At 41.9% G+C, this 23,712-nt stretch overlaps 1 protein-coding gene across 8 annotated transcripts in view; it reads left to right on the top strand.

Moving 5' to 3' along the window:
* Positions 1-23,712, top strand: part of nrxn2b (neurexin 2b) — a 380,291-nt gene that overhangs the window by 166,074 nt on the left and 190,505 nt on the right. The window lies entirely within an intron of this gene.

Genomic DNA, 23,712 nt, shown 5'->3' with positions numbered 1-23,712 from the left:
CAGGGCTCAAAATTAACTTTTTTATTTGGTAGCACTGGTGCTCCCAACTTTAAAGAGTTAGGAGCACCAGCAAAAATTTAGGCGCATCCATCCAAAAATTAAAAAGCACCACAACTACAATGTAAATGTTAATAGATTTATTTTATTAAAAATAAAACACCACCACCGGGCTTTACACATCCTATGGCCAGCATTTAAAAGTTGGTCTTCTATTTTATTTTATTTTTTGCTGCATAAATTCCTAAATTAATACCCAAATGCTGTTGAAATAGTATAGCAGCAATAATAATATAACAATTACAGGTAACATGATTAAGATTACAATAAAAAATCTTGCAAACACGTAAAACACTGATTAATTGTGACATTACAAAAGTGACCCTAATATAGAAGGCTAATATATATTGGTATTGATAACTGCATTACCAGGATGCTTTTAATACTAGATAGGCAATGTTTTAAAAAATACAACAAAAACATACCATCAGCATTGTCGTATTCCACAGCAACATGGACCACAAGGATGTTTGTTGAATGTCCATTCACCAGCGCATGCGCACATACACCATCAAACACACTTTGACAGACAGGTCGGTGTCTCCATCAATAATAAACACATTTGTCATGACACGTCTTGTGTTTTTGGCACTTTCGCCATGTTTAAGCAAGGTACGTCTGGCGCTTAAAATGTTTTGATTCCGCCATTAACGCCGTTTTACAGGATTTACAGTAAACACAGTAAGTTACATTTTTATAGCGGAGACACTCGAAATCTTTAAGCCACTCTCTCTGAAAGGTTTAACGTCAACTCGTATTTTTCGGTGGTGGAGTTACATTTGAATCCGGATCGTCGTCAAAAAATACAGTAATAACCTTGGCTGTAATCGGCTCGCTCTCGTCATGCTCGCGACGCGTATGTCTTTTCACATTTCCGCGCTTCAACAAGGAATGACTGACGCTCATATTAGCCAATCTGCGGTCTTCATTAAACGCAAGAACTTAATGGTGAAATTTGATTGGTTATGTATCGTTGGAGAGAACACTGAACCTGGGACAGCGCCAGCACGCAGGATCACAATCAACTCGCATCACAACAAAATGGGCAGTCGCACAAATGCTCCCAAATATATTTTAAGGTCGCACAGATTAAATTTCGGTCGCATATGCGACCAAAATGGTCGCAATTTCGAGCCCTGATTAGATCACGGGTAAATTCCAATCGGAAGGGAAATATGTCTATACTTTAATCACTTTTGGAGAGAGAAGGACAAATAATGTCTAATAGTGTGTCTATTTCATCTTTTCAAGGGTGCCCTTAAAAGGCAAAGAGAAGCTGGTTGGAATTGCCCTTATGTAGAATTGAATAGTGAGCTGTTAACTATAGGAAAATGAGTTTATACACCTTCACGCTCCTTTCATTTCACTTTACTACTGAAATTATCATTCAGTTTCTGTCTCTGTGCAATGCTTTTATCAACTCCACCTTCCTCATGTCTATGTATTTCTCTCTTACTAACAGACACAGAGACACTCACAGACGACTGCTGAACGTCACAGACACGCAGCATCACAGACTCACAACTGCAGGACGTCACAGACACGCAGCATCACAGACTCACAACTGCAGGACGTCACAGACAAGCAGCATCACAGACTCAAGACTGTCAAACATCACAGACACGCAGCATCACAGACTCACAACTGCAGAACACCACAGACACACAGCATCACAGACTCACAACTGCAGGACGTCACAGACAAGCAGCATCACAGACTCACGACTGCAGAACGTCACAGACACACAGCATCACAGACTCACAACTGCAGGACGTCACAGACACGCAGCATCACAGACTCACAACTGCAGAACATCACAGACACGCAGCATCACAGACTCACAACTGCAGAACACCACAGACACGCAGCATCACAGACTCACGACTGCCAAACTTCACAGACACGCAGCATCACAGACTCACAACTGCAGAACGTCACAGACACGCAGCATCACAGACTCATGACTGCCAAACGTCACAGACACGCAGCATCACAGACTCACAACTGCAGGACGTCACAGACATGCAGCATCACAGACTCACGACTGCCAAACGTCACAGACACTCAACATCACAGACTCACAACTGCAGGACGTCACAGACATGCAGCATCACAGACTCAAGACTGTCAAACATCACAGACACGCAGCATCACAGACTCACAACTGCCAAACGTCACAGACACACAGCATCACAGACTCATGACTGCAGGACGTCACAGACACGCAGCATCACAGACTCACGAAAGCCAAATGTCACAGACACGGAGCATCACAGACTCACGACTGCCAAACTTCACAGACACGCAGCATCAGAGACTCATGACTGCCAAACGTCACAGACACGCAGCATCACAGACTCACGACAGCAGAACATCACAGACACGCAGCATCACAGACTCATGACTGCAGAACATCACAGACACGCAGCATCACAGACTCACGACTGCCAAACTTCACAGACATGCAGCATCACAGACTCACGACTGCCAAATGTCACAGACACGCAGCATCACAGACTCACGACTGCAGAACGTCACAGACACGGAGCATCACAGACTCAGGACTGCCGAATGTCACAGACACGAAGCATCACAGACTCAGGACTGCCGAACGTCACAGAGACGCAGCATCACAGACTCACGACTGCAGAACATCACAGACACGCAGCATCACCGACTCACGACTGCAGAACATCACAGACACGGAGCATCACAGACTCACGACTGCAGAACATCACAGACACGCAGCATTACAGACTCACGACTGCAGAACATCAAAGACACGCAGCATCACAGACTCACGACTGCAGAACGTCACAGACACGCAGCATCACAGACTCACGACTGCAGAACGTCACAGACACGCAGCATCACAGACTCACGACTGCAGAACTTCACAGACACGCAGCATCACAGACTCACGACTGCAGAACATCACAGACACGCAGCATCACAGACTCACGACTGCAGAACGTCACAGACACGCAGCATCACAGACTCACAACTGCAGAACATCACAGACATGGAGCATCACAGACTCACGACTGCAGAACATCACAGACACGCAGCATCACAGACTCACGACTGCAGAACGTCACAGACACGCAGCATCACAGATTCACGACTGCAGAACGTCACAGACACGGAGCATCACAGACTCACAACTGCAGAACGTCACAGACATGCAGCATCACAGACTCACGACTGCCAAAGGTCACAGACACGCAGCATCACAGACTCACGACTGCAGAACGTCACAGACAAGCAGCATCACAGACTCACGACTGCAGAACGTCACAGACACGGAGCATCACAGACTCACAACTGCAGAACGTCACAGACACGCAGCATCACAGACTCACGACTGCAGAACGTCACAGACACGGAGCATCACAGACTCACGACTGGCGAACGTCACAGACACGCAGCATTACAGACTCACGACTGCAGAACTTCACAGACACGGAGCATCACAGACTCACGACTGGCGAACGTCACAGACACACAGCATCACAGACTCACGACTGCAGAACATCACAGACACGCAGCATTACAGACTCACGTCTGCAGAACGTCACAGACACGCAGCATCACAGACTCACGACTGCAGAACATCACAGACACGCAGCATCACAGACTCACGACTGCAGAACATCACAGACATCGAGCATCACAGACTCACGACTGCAGAACATCACAGACACGCAGCATCACCGACTCACGACTGCCAAACTTCACAGACATGCAGCATCACAGACTCACGACTGCAGAACGTCACAGACACGGAGCATCACAGACTCACGACTGCAGAACGTCACAGACACGGAGCATCACAGACTCAGGACTGCCGAATGTCACAGACACGAAGCATCACAGACTCAGGACTGCCGAACGTCACAGAGACGCAGCATCACAGACTCACGACTGCAGAACGTCACAGACACGGAGCATCACAGACTCACGACTGCAGAACGTCACAGACACGCAGCATCACAGACTCACGACTGCAGAACATCACAGACACGCAGCATCACAGACTTACGACCGCAGAACGTCACAGACACAGAGCATCACAGACTCACGACTGCAAAACGTCACAGACACGCAGCATCAAAGACTCACGACTGCAGAACGTCACAGACACGGAGCATCACAGACTCACGACTGCAGAACATCTCAGACACGCAGCATCACAGACTCACGACTGCAGAACGTCACAGACACGGAGCATCACAGACTCACGACTGCAGAACGTCACAGACACATAGCATGACAGACTCACGACTGCAGAACGTCACAGACACATAGCATGACAGACTCACGACTGCAGAACATCACAGACACGCAGCATCAAAGACTCACGACTGCAGAACATCTCAGACACGCAGCATCACAGACTCACGACTGCAGAACGTCACAGACACGCAGCATCACAGACTCACGACTGCAGAACATCACAGACACGCAGCATCACAGACTCACGACTGCCAAACGTCACAGACACGCAGCATCACAGACTCACGACTGCAGAACATCACAGACACGCAGCATCACAGACTCACGACTGCTAAACGTCACAGACACACAGCATCACAGACTCACGACTGCAGAACATCACAGACACGCAGCATCAAAGACTCACGACTGCAGAACATCTCAGACACGCAGCATCACAGACTCACGACTGCAGAACATCACAGACACGGAGCATCACAGACTCACGACTGCAGAACATCTCAGACACGCAGCATCACAGACTCACGACTGCAGAACATCACAGACACGCAGCATCACAGACTCCCGACTGCAGAACGTCACAGACACGCAGCATCACAGACTCACGACTGCAGAACGTCACAGACACGCAGCATCACAGACTCACGACTGCAGAACGTCACAGACACGCAGCATCACAGACTCACGACTGCAGAACTTCACAGACACGGAGCATCACAGACTCACGACTGGCGAACGTCACAGACACACAGCATTACAGACTCACGACTGCAGAACATCACAGACACGCAGCATTACAGACTCACGTCTGCAGAACGTCACAGACACGCAGCATCACAGACTCACGACTGCAGAACATCACAGACACGCAGCATCACAGACTCACGACTGCAGAACATCACAGACATCGAGCATCACAGACTCACGACTGCAGAACATCACAGACACGCAGCATCACCGACTCACGACTGCCAAACTTCACAGACATGCAGCATCACAGACTCACGACTACAGAACGTCACAGACACGGAGCATCACAGACTCACGACTGCAGAACATCACAGACACGGAGCATCACAGACTCAGGACTGCCGAATGTCACAGACACGAAGCATCACAGACTCAGGACTGCCGAACGTCACAGAGACGCAGCATCACAGACTCACGACTGCAGAACGTCACAGACACGGAGCATCACAGACTCACGACTGCAGAACGTCACAGACACGCAGCATCACAGACTCACGACTGCAGAACATCACAGACACGCAGCATCACAGACTTACGACCGCAGAACGTCACAGACACGGAGCATCACAGACTCACGACTGCAAAACGTCACAGACACGCAGCATCAAAGACTCACGACTGCAGAACGTCACAGACACGGAGCATCACAGACTCACGACTGCAGAACATCTCAGACACGCAGCATCACAGACTCACGACTGCAGAACGTCACAGACACGGAGCATCACAGACTCACGACTGCAGAACGTCACAGACACATAGCATGACAGACTCACGACTGCAGAACGTCACAGACACATAGCATGACAGACTCACGACTGCAGAACATCACAGACACGCAGCATCAAAGACTCACGACTGCAGAACATCACAGACACGGAGCATCACAGACTCACGACTGCAGAACATCTCAGACACGCAGCATCACAGACTCACGACTGCAGAACGTCACAGACACGGAGCATCACAGACTCACGACTGCAGAACGTCACAGACACATAGCATGACAGACTCACGACTGCAGAACGTCACAGACACATAGCATGACAGACTCACGACTGTAGAACATCACAGACACGGAGCATCACAGACTCACGACTGCAGAACATCTCAGACACGCAGCATCACAGACTCACGACTGCAGAACATCACAGACACGCAGCATCACAGACTCACGACTGCAGAACGTCACAGACACGCAGCATCACAGACTCACGACTGCAGAACGTCACAGACACGCAGCATCACAGACTCACGACTGCAGAACGTCACAGACACGCAGCATCACAGACTCACGACTGCAGAACGTCACAGACACGCAGCATCACAGACTCATGACTGCAGAACGTCACAGACACGCAGCATCACAGACTCACGACTGCAGAACGTCACAGACACGCAGCATCACAGACTCACGACTGCAGAACGTCACAGACACGCAGCATCACAGACTCACGACTGCAGAACATCTCAGACACGCAGCATCACAGACTCACGACTGCAGAACATCACAGACACGCAGCATCACAGACTCACGACTGCAGAACATCAAAGACACGCAGCATCACAGACTCACGACTGCAGAACGTCACAGACACGCAGCATCACAGACTCACGACTGCAGAACGTCACAGACACGCAGCATCACCGACTCACGACTGCAGAACATCACAGACACGCAGCATCACCGACTCACGACTGCAGAACATCTCAGACACGCAGCATCACAGACTCACGACTGCAGAACATCACAGACACGCAGCATCACAGACTCACGACTGCAGAACGTCACAGACACGCAGCATCACAGACTCACGACTGCAGAACATCACAGACACGCAGCATCACAGACTCACGACTGCAGAACGTCACAGACACGCAGCATCACAAACTCACGACTGCAGAACATCACAGACACGCAGCATCACCGACTCACGACTGCAGAACATCTCAGACACGCAGCATCACAGACTCACGACTGCAGAACATCACAGACACGCAGCATCACAGACTCACGACTGCAGAACATCACAGAAACGCAGCATCACAGACTCACGACTGCAGAACATCTCAGACACGCAGCATCAAAGACTCACGACTGCAGAACATCACAGACACGCAGCATCACATACTCACGACTGCAGAACGTCTCAGACACGCAGCATCACAGACTCACGACTGCAGAACGTCACAGACACACAGCATCACAGACTCACGACTGCAGAACGTCACAGACACGCAGCATTACAGACCCACGACTGCAGAACATCACAGACACGCAGCATCACAGACTCACGACTGCAGAACATCACAGACACGCAGCATCACAGACTCACGACTGCAGAACATCACAGACACGCAGCATCACATACTCACGACTGCAGAACATCTCAGACACGCAGCATCACTGACTCACGACTGCAGAACATCTCAGACACGCAGCATCACAGACTCACGACTGCAGAACATCTCAGACACGCAGCATCACAGACTCACGACTGCAGAACATCACAGACACGCAGCATCACAGACTCACGACTGCAGAACGTCACAGACACGCAGCATCACAGACTCACGACTGCAGAACGTCACAGACACGCAGCATCACAGACTCACGACTGCAGAACGTCACAGACACGCAGCATCACAGACTCACGACTGCAGAACATCACAGACACGCAGCATCACAGACTCACGACTGCAGAACATCACAGACACGCAGCATCACAGACTCACGACTGCAGAACATCACAGACACGGAGCATCACAGACTCACGACTGCAGAACATCTCAGACACGCAGCATCACAGACTCACGACTGCAGAACATCACAGACACGCAGCATCACAGACTCACGACTGCAGAACATCACAGACACGCAGCATCACATACTCACGACTGCAGAACATCTCAGACACGCAGCATCACAGACTCACGACTGCAGAACGTCACAGACACACAGCTTCACAGACTCACGACTGCAGAACGTCACAGACACGCAGCATCACAAACTCACGACTGCAGAACATCACAGACACGCAGCATCACCGACTCACGACTGCAGAACATCTCAGACACGCAGCATCACAGACTCACGACTGCAGAACATCACAGACACGCAGCATCACAGACTCACGACTGCAGAACATCTCAGACACGCAGCATCAAAGACTCACGACTGCAGAACATCACAGACATGCAGCATCACATACTCACGACTGCAGAACATCTCAGACACGCAGCATCACAGACTCACGACTGCAGAACGTCACAGACACGCATCATCACAGACTCACGACTGCAGAACATCACAGACACGCAGCATCACAGACATCACAGATTCCTGAGTTTGTCATACTTTAATGTTTTAATTGAAATAGTAACCAAATACAGTATAACACAATTGAGCACAACATGCAGTTTTTAAATAGTTTTTATTATGAAAGGAAAACGAAATCCAAACCCTTATGTCCCTGTGAGGAAAAAGTGTCTTCCCACTTAACCACACCCACTCCTTAAAACATAACTTAATTGTGGTTTATCACACCTGACTTCAGTTTCTCTAGCCACACCCAGCCCTGATTACTGCCACACTTGTTCGCAATTAAGAAATCACGTAAATAGGACCTTCCTGACAAAGTGAAGTAAACCAAAAGATCCTTAAAAGCTACACATCATGTTGATATCCAAAGAAATTCTGGAACAAATGATAAAGTAATTGAGATATATCAGTTATAAAGCCATTTCTAAAGCTTTGGGACTCAAATGAACCACAATGAGAGCCATTATCCACAAATGGCGAAAACATTAAACAGTGATGAACCTTCCCAGGAGTGTCCAGCCGACCAAAATTACCCCAAGAGCCAGGGCTTTGAACCAGAATTGGTTCGTTCCAAACAGAAAGAGTATTTTAACGTTTCCGGTTCAACCCTAAAATTGATGTTCCTGAAACCGGTTAGAACAAAAAAGAAAGTTGCCGAACCGGTTAATAACGTTCCATGTAGCTGTGGGACATACAAATAAGTAGGCTGATCAAACTCTCTATCTGGTCATCAAACATTAAAAAAGGCTACATTATGTAAGCAGCATAACTGTAATTCTGATATGCCTACATTTGTTTTTCACACAATTTACTTACCTTTATAGCGCTGTTTTCACTGTCCTCAAAACGGTCCGATGTCTTCCTTGTTTTTCAAACAAATTTGTGCAAAAGAAATATGATTACTTCTTTGCAATGAATCTGAAGTTCTAGTTTATTTGGTCACTTCTTTCTCTCTTTTCATCGGTTTGAACATCTCAATTCTGCCACTTGTGCTCTTTGATTAGAAGAAACTGTTTTTAATGAATGGTTTGAGTGGGTTTTCATTTTTAATGAAATTTTTAAGCATTAACATCAACACCTCCCTCTGAGTAATGGAAGACACTGCAGTTTGTAGATGGACAAACATGTTTGGTAAAGACATTTATAGTCCAGTCATTTTTGCATAAGTAATTATGAGAGATTTTTGAGCAGACCCTCAGATACAGAGCGAGGGTCACATCAGAGCCTCAAAGTCACATACCCAAGGCTAAATGATCCTCGTTTATCAGTCCACACCAGTGAGCTCAGTAAGCAAATCCTATCATATTGCTGCTAGTTAGGAGCAATTTACTCTGCAGTCACTAAAGACAAAACAATGTCATCAATCCATCGCCAGAGTACCTTCTCTCACTGCTTACATTTCACAGCATTGCTCATTTATTACAGTGCATGCATGGGAGTCTTCTAGAACAGAATTTCTCTATGACACAACAAAGGAATATAACCACGTAAATTTAATTTCATATCTCAAATATTCTAATGAACAGAGAGCAAAACCGTAAACAGGAACGAAAGCGAATGAGTCTGTTTACTCAATGAGTTTAATCTCATGGCAAAGCTGTTAGGAAATAATGGATTACAATAAAAAGAGATAGAGGCCATAATTAGATGACAAGAAATGCTGGTTAGAGGATCATTTTGTTTATTAATAGTAAATAAAGTTATGGGCTTTGAACAGCAGTTATTTGTGACGTGTGCATCTTCTGATGTGAAGCGTATTAATGTAAGGTTTTATCATTACTGTAATATACTGTAGTTACAAGTAGCGATGATGACATGAGAATGAAGATTTAATCATTAAAATGATGTTATGTCTTAACATCGTCAGTGTAGTCGTTGTTTGTCTAGGATTTGCCAAAATGTTCTCATGTCATTTTTTAGGCAGTTTCTTGATGGTTCAATCTGACCTAATTTTTAAATGGTTTTGAAGGAGTTCACATCTATTCTGAGCTCTTATAGAGGGTTTCATCGGATGCACGTGTGAAGTTAACTTCCGGTCTGTGCTTGTTTTTTGTCTGATTGGCAACTAAACTGACTCCTGTAACAATATCTTAAAAAATACAAATTTAAACACAAATGTTACTGTTAACAAACACAATCAGAAAATTGAAGAAAAGATTCCTAAGAAGAAGTCACAATCACAGTGATGTGTTGATTCATTTAGTTGGTCACTTGACCCTTGACTTCATGTTTTTATCAAATATATGAAGAGTTTGGTTCCAAAACGCAATAAACGCCATTTTTGAAAAAAATGAGTTACTGCCAAAATCAGTATTATATCAGGTCAGTAGTTAAAAGTAAATTCTTAATTTTACGCAAAATCCAATATCCGCCGTGTTATTCTGTCATCTTTTCTCCCTTTTTTCCCAAAATGCGACAAACGCCACTCCCACTTTTTTACAGAACGCAATAACTCCATTTCTGATATTACAGCCCACCGTTCACGCAATGTAAACAAACAATGGCGGACGCGCTGAGTACACGGAGTCCTGGTTTTCCTCATCTACTTTGTACTACGTGATCAACAAACAAAACAAAATAATACTTTAATTGCATCGCTAAACCTGTGATGGTTTTCTGTGATGGGAAAGAAACGTAAGCCATCACCATCTAATATTTTCCCTGAGAGGCACTCGGGAGACGGGTGCTTGTTCTCCCGACAGCATTAAGCTTCTCATGCTAACACATTGACCCCAGAGGATCTTATGAAAAACTGTACATAATTTTACTCAACGAAAATCGAGCAGGACCAAAAACATTTTACAGCTGATCGCTGTGAAAGACGTTAAGCGAAGACGTTAAGTAACCGCAATGACAGGGTTCTTAATATGACAAAGTAAGTGTTTTGATTAATAACATTAATGTTTATATTTTTAATTAGTGTGTACAACTAGTCAACTAAATGAATATAACATGGCAAAGATGAATGCACATTTATATAGGCTATTGATTCAATAGATTTATAGCATTTTGAATAAAAACTTGTCATGGATTTATTGCATTTTGTGGAAAAAATAATCCGTTTTTATAATAAATCTTTGAAAATCAACTTATGGATTTGAATTTTTTATGTTTTTATAACCTAAAGATGCTGTGTGAAAGTTTGTAACAGAAAATAGTTGTTTTCATCTTGTCACTTTCTTGGTATAGAAAACATGTTTTTACCAAAATTTGTCAAAATGGATTTATTGCGTTTTGGAACCAAACTCTTCATATGATATTGCTTGCATGTTAATGCTGAAATCAGTGCCATGATGTAGCCTACTCATTTCCCTGTTCATAGGTGGGTGTGGTCATTTTTAGACTTAATTCTGCACTTTTAACTCCATAATACAGTAGTGTGGCAATAGTTTAAAGCGTAACTAAACCCCTGGTCAGAGCCTGACTCCGCCCACTGGCAATATTTGAAAAATGCAAGAAAAGTAGGCAGATCCCAACAGAGATAGAGGGGACGAACTAAGCTCGTACCAAGTGTGTGGTGAGATCGTAACAAGGGCGTGGTGAGCTTGAACCTGCTTAAGTCACGAGTCATTTTTTGGACCCAACATCCAATAGGAAAATTCAACTGCAGTAGCCACCGTTCAACCTGAAGAGGGCAGCACTCAGACGTTTTTACACCATATATTGTAGTATTGAAATACTTTATATCCAAATGTCAAAATACTCAAATCAATGAACAGCACTAATAAACCATCATTCTTACAGATCAGTAACTAAAAAAAGTTGGATTAGGGTTTAGTTACTCTTTAAATGAAGAACACAAAAGAATTCACTGATTCAGAGCAGTAGCGTAGCCAGAAAAAAGACTCTGGGTGTGCATCTGAAAATCTGGGTGTGCCAAGCATATAAGTTAACCATGCTATAACCATAATGTTATGAGTGAGAAGGCAGAGCCAGATCCAAATAATAAAATAAACAAGAAATAAGCCAGGCAAAGGTCAGTACTGGAATCAGAAATATTCATACTGCTTTTGCGCGTTGTTTGGCGCTGAGCCAGAGATGTGTCAGTGCTTGTAATATATCACAACTAATATGCAGTGTTTTCAACCAACCACATAATGTTTTTATGTTTCGGACATTTAAATACACACCAGTACTAGTAAAACAATACATTTGGAGTTTGTAAAATACACACTGATGTCTATGGAAGGGAATCAAAAAAAATATTGTATTTAAATGTAATTTGCAGACGTGTTTTATTCATATATCAGACCCACACAGCGAAACTATAAAGTCTAACGATACTCTTTTTCCAGTTCAACAGACACTTATTTTCATGTATTTCGGAAGAAACTGGGGATAAATCGTTATAAATCAAGATAATTTATAAAGGTTTTTAAATGAAGAATCAGAATATCAGACAGTTGACATGGTAAGCAAGTTAGTGAATATTTTAATAAAAAAGGAAAAATGCAATAAAACGAATAGGATACATCTGTTAGTTATTATGGCTGCGGTGTGTCACGTGACAATCATGATGCGTCGCCATGAGCACAAGGGGTCAGTTAAAATATCTTTAACTTACGTGTGAATATATGGAGGATATATATTCTGAGAAAACAAAAATAGCCCAAGTTTAGTAAACATTTTTATTGAGACTATAAAAACTATTCTGCATCCATTTTTAGGTGGCACCGGCACATCCGTGGCTACACCACTTATTCAGAGTCACATTTAATAGTAAAATTTAACACTGGAGGTTTTGCTGTGTGACTGTCAGTGTTTTGGAGTAGTTAACTACAAGTCTCTACGCTACTAACTTAACTATATTTTTTGTAGCTTCACAGTAGTTGAGTTTACTTTTAGCCAACACCATCTCTTCAGCCCGAGCACCATCTACAAGACAAACTTATGCGCTGAAATGGAACCTGTTTGTCAAGTGGTGTTCTTGTCTTCGAGAAGTCCCCCGGCTACGTGCCCAAGGTTCCCACCACTCCTTTCAGATATCAGGTGGTAAACCTGCAAGCGTTTCCCTCAGAGGAGGTGGACCCAGCCTTTGCTTTCTGTTTCTTAGCCCACATTTTTCTCTCAGCAGAGCTTTCTCTGTGATCTCTGTACAGGTGTAGTCTCATTAGATAGCAACCCCAGAGACCTTGATATGTAGTAAAACCCTCTGCGGTTATTCCATATTATAATACGACATGTAAAGAAACTAGTAATGCACCAGTTGACTGACCATAAATCGGAGCCGGACGGTTTTTGCTTTAATGTGCGACCGTTTTTTTTTTTGGCAGATTTTTCCGGAAGTGCACCCGCGTGCACAGACTACATTTTTAATAATTCGCAAACATGTCTTTTATTTGAAAGTATTTCGAAATCTGTGTGCAGGACGTTAAGATTGCAAGCTGCAATGTCTGCAAAGGACAAGTTGGTCGCAGAGGAACAACAGTACATTCAACAGGGCTCTCAAGTCTCACGCATTCACTGTGAGACACACGCATTTCAGTCAGTTCACACACTCACACCTTATATTTCTAAGAGACTGATAACTTTTCCTGCTATATACAATTAATGGACGAGGCGCAGGAAGTCCTTTGTCGAGCTTAGCTGTCTCAAGTTTTTCTCGCGCTCCTCTGATGTCAATCACTTGGACGCAGGGCTTCCGATAAATCCGATCCGATAAATGCGGTAAATAATGCAGCTTTCTTGAATATAGCCAAATTCATGTTGATATATTCAAAAACTCCCCAAATGTTTTACAATTAGAAGCTTTAGCTTACCTGAAACTAACGTAGAGGCTTCCTGAAATTAATGAAAGGACTGGAGATGTATTTCATTATTATTGCCATGTAGTACTGAACATGTAACCTTATTTCTCTCTTAAACACAGCTTAAAATACACGCTGATGGCAAGTGCTGCACTCCTACTGTATATAATACAGATTTCATTTTGATACATTTGTATTTTTTTTAATATGTTGAGCAAATTATTTAAATTGGATACATTTGTCTGTCTTTTATAAGACTTACCGTTTATTTATATTTGTGCTGGTCAGTTATGAATAAAAGTTAACATTAAACTGATAGCAAAAACTTGAGAATTTGGTGGGGCAGAGGGGCCTCTCCCCTAACAGATGTTATCTCACTCCAAACTTTTAAATAAAACCTGAGAGCCACCCAATACCCAATAGAACACAATGAGTATCAAAAGTCTGTTGGTAATACAAAACAGGCAAGACCATCAACCCTCACTCAACCATCCATGTCATGGTCTCATTTAAACACTTATGTTTGTATTGAATATAGCCTACTGCACAGTTACTGCTGTTAATTTCAGATGGTTACAGTTATTGTTTTCCATAGCCAAAAACAAGTTTAGCATGTTAAATACCAAATAAACATAGTGTTTATGCTGGATACACTTCTCAGTGTTATCTAAGGTTACACTATTGGGTTGAAGAACAAGTAATGACCGGCCTCTCTGCATAACACTCATCTTCCGCCTACCCTGAAAACGAGGGGCGGAAGGTTTATGCAGGGCACTGGAAGGGGCAGCACTCATAGTGCTTTGCAAGGGATTCCCAATACTCGGTCACAACGTGACGTCCTAGTGATGACTGAAAGGAAACGTCTTGGTTACGTTTGTAACCATCGTTCCCTGAAGGAAGGGAACGGAGACATCATGTCCCGTCGCCATGGCTTGCTGTACCATTGCCGAGTCGGCCGGACACTAGATGCTCGGCTTTCCGAAGTTTCTCGAAGCAGATTGGTCTCTCTATGTTCCGTGTCATCTTGTTTCTCTTCTTCAGGGACGTAACCGAGACATTCTTCTCAGTTTTTGTAAATATCATTGTACGATAATGGCTTATTGATATAATTTGCTGACATAATGTCAATTATGCACGTCAGCTCACACGTTTGTAAGGTGTGCTATAGGGATCATGTATAAGATCGCGAACAATTAAAATGTATACACAATCAGCTTTTACAGAAAGACATCATGTGTTCATCTTCAGTACAGTTACATATTATATTACTTGCTTAACAGCGCAAAACACCTTCACATCTCCAGTTCATCAGCAGATAGTACTTGTATATCTCTCTGTCTCTGCCCAAAAACAACCGTTTATTTTTTTCAGCTGGAGTGTAAATATTCAGTGATGCAGCAGTTTTACACTGTCGTCGTGCTTACTATAAAGACACTGTAGAAGTCACAAAGTCCCACCATTGACAAAAGAGTTTCTCCATTAAAGTATATAAGAGTTTTTATAACCTCATTCATGATAGCTGAGCAGGTCTGGTCACACCACAGACTTTTTAACACTCAAAATAAAAACCCACACTCACTGACCTGTTCAATTGAGTGAATCATCTCTGTACTTAAACCATTACAGGGACAATGATGCATGTGAAGCAGAAAGAGATGGGACATTTACATCCAAAAGTGAGAGTCGTTAGATCTCGTCAACACTTTGCCGTGTTTTGGACATGAAACAGTTAGCTAGAGTAAATGCAGTTTTTTTTCTCCTCTAGCACAGTTTTTATCTGTCTGACACTTTCAGAGGTTATCTGAAACATAAATATGTGTTTAACTAATGAGGCGCACCAGAAAAGCACATCAAACAGATCCGTGTGAGTGTTTGCACTGTGCTTTTATTCTCTGGGAAACATGAAGGTGGTTGGAGTGTTTTTGCGCTCGTTGGAGCGAACGCTGGGTTTAATGGAGCGAGACCACTGCCATTAGAACAGCGTTTGAACCCGAACGGCCGCGAGGTGCTAACTGAGCGAGCTCGGTCAGGTGCGGCTCTAATGAGAGGCTCCACCAAATGCCAGAGGTGCCGCTATCCCGATTACCTGGCAAATATCACTCAGAGACCACTGTGAAGCATGTAACAGCAAAGAGAAATCTGAAATAAATCTGCTATTGTAAAATTGATAATTCAATATTTTGGATTTCTTTTCTCTATGTGGTTTATATAGAGCATTCACTGCCATACTGATACTCCCCGACACAGTGATGATCAGACCGAGGTATGCATTCTGCATTGTGTGCACTAAAAAACCTAGCCTGGCTGCGCCCTCCTACGCACTTCCGCTCAATTTCATTTTTCTTCAGTACTACGTCTGGGATTTTGGTCTATTCTAGCGTTTCGAGAAATCAAATTTTTATAGGACCAATCAGCGAACAGAGGGAGTGGCTAAGAACGATGACGTTGATGTTGTGTGTCGTTGTGCGTCAGTTGACTGAATACATCATTGTCCTAAGGGTCAAATATACATTTAGAATTTACAATTGTTCCTTGAACTCTTAAATTCAATGAACAAAAGCTGCATCTCTCGTTGACAGACATCTTTTTCTAAACAATCCTCTGATCATTCGGGACTTGTTGTTTCCGGACGGTTTTGGCGCATGTTATACGTCCCAACCACACGTTAGCGATTGGTTATGGCAGATCCTGAGTGACTCTGAGCAGATCCAATAGTGTTGAATTTTAACAGAGAACCCGCCTACAAGGAAGTACATGTTTCTCAATGGAGACAAGCCAGACTTTCTGTACAAATGAAATGTACGAGAGTCTGGTAGAACCAGGCTACTGAAACCCCTAAGAAGTTGACTGAACTCATTCCCTTAATTCAATTAGTAATGGGTCTCCCAAAAACATACAGTACTGTGCAAATTCTTAGGCCACCATGCTAATATTAGATGTGTAAATTAATTTTCAGTTTTTTATTAGAATACAACCAGAAAATATAGGAAATGTGTATGTAGTATTACATACAGTAGGCTATAACAGCCGAAGTGTCAAGTATTTAGGGTAAACTCCCATTCCACTTGAGCAATAGCAGGCAACTGCAGGATCTCTTAAACCTAAATAAAATTAAATCCTAATTTCTAATTCTAATCAAATGACTTCAGGACTTCAGTCACTTCAAAAAAGCTCAAGATGTGTTTTGTGACAAGAGAGGTCGAACTAAATACTGACTGATGCCTAAAGAAGACATTTACTTCTGAAAATGGTTTTGTTTTTAAGTTTGGGTACACATTTCCTGTATTTTCTGTTTGTATCTTAAAAAGAGTGAAAAACAAACATGGATGGACATTAAAACTTTGCTTAAAAACAAAGCTGGTGGTGAAACATTTGCACAGCAGGCTATTGTATATATTTAAGTTCACATAACTTGGTGGCCACATAGGCTGAACTTAAATCGTTAAGTTCACCAAACTTTAATTATAACAAGGTTTAATGAAAGGTATTCAGGACTGACTTTATGTCAATCAGTGAATGAACTTAATTCTCCACAGAAGCACAAAACAAGCTGCGATGTTCATGTGTATCTTCATTATAGTGGAGAGAAATACAATGAGTTGAATGTGATGCATTCATATCAAAGGAAACACAGATCACAATAAAACAACATCAATAACAATGCTACAAAGAGCGTAAAACTCTTCAGTTGTTATTCTTTTGATTTAAAATGTTCAGGCACAATGGCTTACTAATCATTTAAAGTTAATTGCACTTGAAGTTTGTGGTCTTTGTAAGTTTAAATGAACAAAGATAGTTAGGTTATGAATCCAAAAGTCATGATTGCTTGACTTTTTGAGTATAAACAGCATTAGGGCTTTCAATGTGGTGCTGCCTGGACTCAACTGATATTTGGGTTTCCTGGTTTCTTCTGAAAGATCATAATATTGGTCTTTTTGAGATCTACTGCTAGGGTCCAGCTCCGACAGTAGGTCCATGTGCTGCTGTGTAGTCTCTGTGGAGTGGAGAGTCGTCTGCATACAACAACAGCTTGATGTTTTTGTCTTAGAGTAAGTCGTGTTTATCGATGAGTGTGTCTAAGGTGTAAATGTGATTTGGAAGGAAGCCGATGTAACCCGCGCTCAGGATATTGTTGTGTTCATTCAGGAAGCTGAATAATTTGAGCACATTAATTTGCAGCTCAGGTGTGCTGTGTTTCAGCTTCACTTAGGATGTTAGCAGGACCACAATGTCAAGTGGGTTGTGATTGATTTTTTTTATGTTTGTAGACTTTGGTATGTTTGTAGTTTCAAACTAGCAGTTATTAGACCGCTTATTAAAAACCACACCTTGACCAGGGAGATCTTAATAACTTTAGATCAATCTCAAATCTCCCTTTTCTTTCTAAAATATTAGAAAAGATAGTGGCAAGTCAGCTATGTGCATTCTTAGTGAATAATAGTATGAAACTCACGTATGTCCAAAACGGTTACTTTTCAGGAAGTGAAAAAACATTGTATTTCAAAAGCAGTTAAATGTAGCGTTGTCATACTTGTTACGGCATTTTTACATGTAACCATATTCTTGCCAGTGTAATGATATAATCCACATTTGACCAAAATTAAGTTTAGATGGACATACGTGAATATTTTACAGTTACGGTGGTCGATACGCGTTCTTCCGATCATTATTTAGAATGGCCAAGTCGCGTTTCATATTGACAGATGAATACGCTCAGTTTATTAAATAGCCTATGTCTTAGTTCAGGCTATTAAATACGCTTAGCTTATTTAATATGAATTATACATTTATTAAATGTCTCTTGCAAACTATGAAGGGACAATGAACTGTTGACTGCACACATGTAACAGTCCATGTAACACCAGCTCAACCGAACAGTGCCAACGCACCATACCATAGAAAACAGCAGTGCGTTTAGTCAAGGATTACAATGAATTTCATTACATATGTAAAAGAAAACACACCATAAGCATACAACGCAACATATGTGACCCTGGACCACAAAACCAATCTTAAGCATCGCTTGATTTTTCAGAACATTTTAACCAAATGCTTTCAAAAAGTGGTGGGGACATCCCCAGCGTCCCCAGTGTAAATAACATCTATGCTAGACAAATACTTTGTTCAAAATGCTTCCACAGGGCGGAGATACAAAGTGTGATTGACAGCTTTGACACCAAATCGATATTTGTGAAAATCAGATGACATGATTTCACAACTTTTCATTGGCCATTTAGATATGTGATGCATACTGTATACGGAAATGAACCTGGACATTCAATCCGTCGAAAAATCTCAAAATTCGGCAAAATGGACATACGTGGTTTTCATCGGACAGCGACGTTATATTAATAGACCTTAGTGCAACCATTGATACAATAGATCACACAATCTTACTCAATAGACTAGAAAACTATGTTGGCATCAGTGGTCAGGCATTAGCCTGGTTTAGATCGTATCTAACCAATCGCTTTCATTTTGTTTATGTAAATAAGGAAGAGTCATATCACTCTCCGGATAAATACGGTGTACCGCTGGGATCAGTTTTAGGTCCTATCCTGTTCTCGTTATATATGTTACCTCTAAGGAGACATTATCAGGAAACATACGTTTTCACTGTTATGCTGATACCCAGCTTTACATCTCCTTTCATCCTAGCGAAACACACCAGCTCTGTAAACTAACAGACTTAGTGATATAAGTGACTGGATGGCACATAACTTCCTTATGCTAAACTCCAATAAGACAGAGATACTTATTATCGAACCAAATCATTCCAAACAAAATATTTCAGATTACAATTTGCCCATTGTCATGATTCTGCCATCTTGTCCTTTGTTTAATCTAGTCTTGTGGCAGGATGTATGTACATGTTGTTTGTGTAATGCTGTCCGAGGAATTTCTCAAATGAGGCAGCGTTGTGGTTTACGTCTTACCTCCAGTGTAGAGTGCTGTGTGTTAAAGTTGATCAAAACATATCCGCACTCTCGAACATAAAAATGGGCATTCCGCAAGGTTCTATACTTGGCTCCTTACTGTTTAGTCTTTGTATAAATGACTTGTCTCTGCACTGCTCAGATGCCAGATGTCAGCTATAAGTGGTATGATGCAGTTATTTATGCACCCGCCAAGTCACCTGAGCAGGCTGTAGCTGTATTATTTACTAGTATGTTTGACATCCAACAATGGCTCATCCAAAATCAATTAGTTTTAAATTTCACAAAAACAGTTTCCATGTGTTTTTCCATTAAAAAACTTGACTTAAAAGGAAGATTTAATGTTAATATACAAAATAAAGAAATTAATCCAGTCACAGAATTCAAATATCTAGGATTGGTTTTAGATCCACAACTAAAATTTGATAAGCACATAAAGAAGATTTTAAAAACATCCCAAAGTAATCTTAACTGTTTTAAATTAATTAGAAGTTTTATACCGCACCAAGCAGCCCTGCTGTACATGCATGCCATGATTTTGTCTCATATATCGTATTGCATGACAGCATGGGCTCAAGCCACTCCCACTACAACCAAATGTATACGTTCTGTATACAATAGAGCAATAAAAATAATGGACAAAAAACCAATACAACATCATCACTGTACCATTTAAAAAATATATAATTTAATGAATTTTGAGAGCTTTAGCAACTTTTGCTTTCTTAAACTAATTTACAAGTGTGTTAATCATTTAGTACCTGTGCCACTAAGTCCATTTATTGAGAGACAGAGCAGCACTCGAGTCACTAGGGGTTTTTCAAATCATGACTGAAAAATCCCATTCTGTAGGACCAGTTTTGGTTAGACGACCTTCTCTGTGAAGAGCTCCAAACTCTGGAACTCATTACCATCTGACATTAGGACTGTACTGGATTTTAATGTGTTCACTTCCAGGCTAAAAAACTGGTTAAAAACAAATCAAAGGTGCACTCATTTTAACTAGTAGGTATAAGTTGTGTATGGTATATGTGTGTATGTAAACCTTACAGGTAAATTTTATGGGTAAATTTTATTGTGTATGATTAGAGACATGAATTGTCAATATCATGTTATTTGTTTTAAATTGAAGTAGTTTAGTATGTAAATTGTATTGTGTTTAGAGCCCAACCAGGGACAGGAGTTGAAATTAGCATTTGCTATAAACTTTTTATGCAGCACTTTAGTGACACGCTTTCTTTGACACTATATATGTTTGCATTGTCCCTGTCAAATAAATAAAATTACTGAATGAATGAATGAATGAGTAAAATCAGTAGCAATAAACTAGTACCTTGACACATTGAACTGAAATGAATTCAGTTTACCAAGGTCAAAATCTGCTGACTCACAATTACCCCCTGGCCTAAACATAACTTCTGTTTTGTTTTGTTTTTTCATTAAAATTAAGGACGTTTAATGCCACCCAAGCCTTGATTTCCTCAAAACACGGTAATAGAGGAGATAAAGAGCAGGTATCTGTCTGTTTCAAATGCAGATAAATTTGCAGATTTCCAAAGGGAGCGTATACAGAGAAAACAGAATAGGCCCCAAAATGGAGCCCTGAGGGACCCCACACGTAAGAGAAGCAGTAGAGGAGTAAAGTCACCAACATGAACTGAGAATGATCTTTCAGCCAAATAAGATCTAAACCATGACAGTGCATTACTCTTAGTGCTAATGCATTGTTCTAGCCGTGCAATCAAGATCTTGTGGCTTACTGTTTCAAATGCTGCTGAGAGGTCTAGTAGGAGTAAAATTGTGCAGTCCCCTGAATCAGTGGCAAGTAACAAATCATTAAAAAAACTTAAGCAGTGCAGACCATCAAAAGACAATAAAAACATGAGGATTATATATAGGGACAGGGGACCAATAGGGACTTGACCCATAGAACAAGGGAACCAATGAGAACAAGACACATGAAACAAGAGACAACCATGGCAATGAACTATCAAAATAAAGACATGAACATAAGAACTTTCAAATAAAAGTCATGGAGAATAAACAGGACAAGAACACATGACAGAATTGTGACAGACTGGTTCTTTATGTTTCAAATGTGATTATTTTCTGAGATGTTTTCTTGTTGTTGCTGAGTCAAACCACTATATAAATAAAATTGAATTGAATAAAAACACAAGGATGACCTTGTGTTTTTTATTAAATAAATTTTTATTTATATAGCACTTTCACATTTGTTAAATTGTTTCAAAGCAGCTTTAGATGAATAAAACAAGGAGAAAACACACCCTGAAAATGTCTGGGGGTTTTTCTACCCATAATGGGTAAATATTGGATAGAACACACTGCTGGGTTGAAATAAGCCCAATTCTGGGTTGTTTTAACCCAACTGCTGGGTTATTATACCCAATGTTTGCATATCACAACCCAACATTGGGTCATTTTAACCCAGCATTTGGTCATTTTAAACCCAGCATGTGTTTTCTCCAATATTTACCCATATTGGGTTAAAAATAACCCAGATATTTTTAGAGTGCATCAGCTAAACCGTACTAGCAAGCATAGTAATAATGTAACATATAGAAGAGAGATCTAAGTTAAGCCAATGTCAGCTGACTCCCTAGTTTTATTTTTCTTATATATATATTGTAGCCAAATTGACACCATCTTTTTGTGTGTGTTTTCCAACCTGCCTAAGGATCGGCAGAGGTGAAATAATTCTGTACCGCTTTTATTATCAGTTTGGTCAAGGCTGTTTCTTGATGGGATCTCAATTTTACCTTGACCCAACTGCAGAAAGCGCCGCATCTTTTGGGGGTAATCGGGCTCCCGTAGTCAGTTGCATAGGCACATTGGAGCCGTCAGGCAGATGACATCAAAGTGCTGCGAGAGATATTTAAAAGGAGACTCTTTTGTATGATTTCTCACATTGCTCTCACGGCACTTTAATGGTTCATATGGTGACGCATGAGCTTAAGCCTGACTTTTCTCCAGTGTTTGAGAGGAAAGTAGGCAATGCTGTTATTAAGAGTGGAGCAGGGGGTTGAGCTGCAGCTTCAGCATAGTTCTGTGCTCTGATCTCAGTTCCTGAGTTTTTTTCTTGATTTAAAGGGTCCATGGCATGAAAATGTGAGCATTGGCACTTTGTAGGTGTGAGCAAAAATTTGGTAATTGAAATTTGGCTCTCCTTATGATGTCATAAGGAGATGTTATTATAATAATACCGCCCCTTAATCTGCACTATCCAACCACAGCATTGCAATTTAGTGCAGAGAGAAAGAGAGAGAAAAAAAATATTGACAGCACAATTGAGTTTGAATTGCATCAAACCACCATCATTGTGATTAGTGTTTGCATTTTATCAGTGCATTTGCATTTTAAAGGACACACCCAAAACGACACATTTTTGCTCACACCTACAAAGTGGCAGTGCTAACATTTTCATGCCATGGCCCCTTTAATCTGGTTTTTGGTTTCATCCTTCTTATGGGGACTTGATGGTCAGCGGGTGGACGTAAAGTTGGTGATTGCGTGTTTACAGGTGTGTAGGGAACCAAAGGTGGGTGATGGAGAGGATAGGTGACAGTGCAGTGTCTTTTCTTACTGGGGTCAATTAGGTGAATGGGCCAATTGATGTATGGCTAAGCCACACCCCCTCCACTCA

The sequence above is a fragment of the Misgurnus anguillicaudatus genome, chromosome 21, assembly GCF_027580225.2.
Source record: "Misgurnus anguillicaudatus chromosome 21, ASM2758022v2, whole genome shotgun sequence".
Lineage (NCBI taxonomy): Eukaryota > Metazoa > Chordata > Actinopteri > Cypriniformes > Cobitidae > Misgurnus > Misgurnus anguillicaudatus.
The sequence above is the reverse complement of the archived record's forward strand: the minus strand, read 5'-3'. Positions and strand labels throughout refer to the sequence as shown.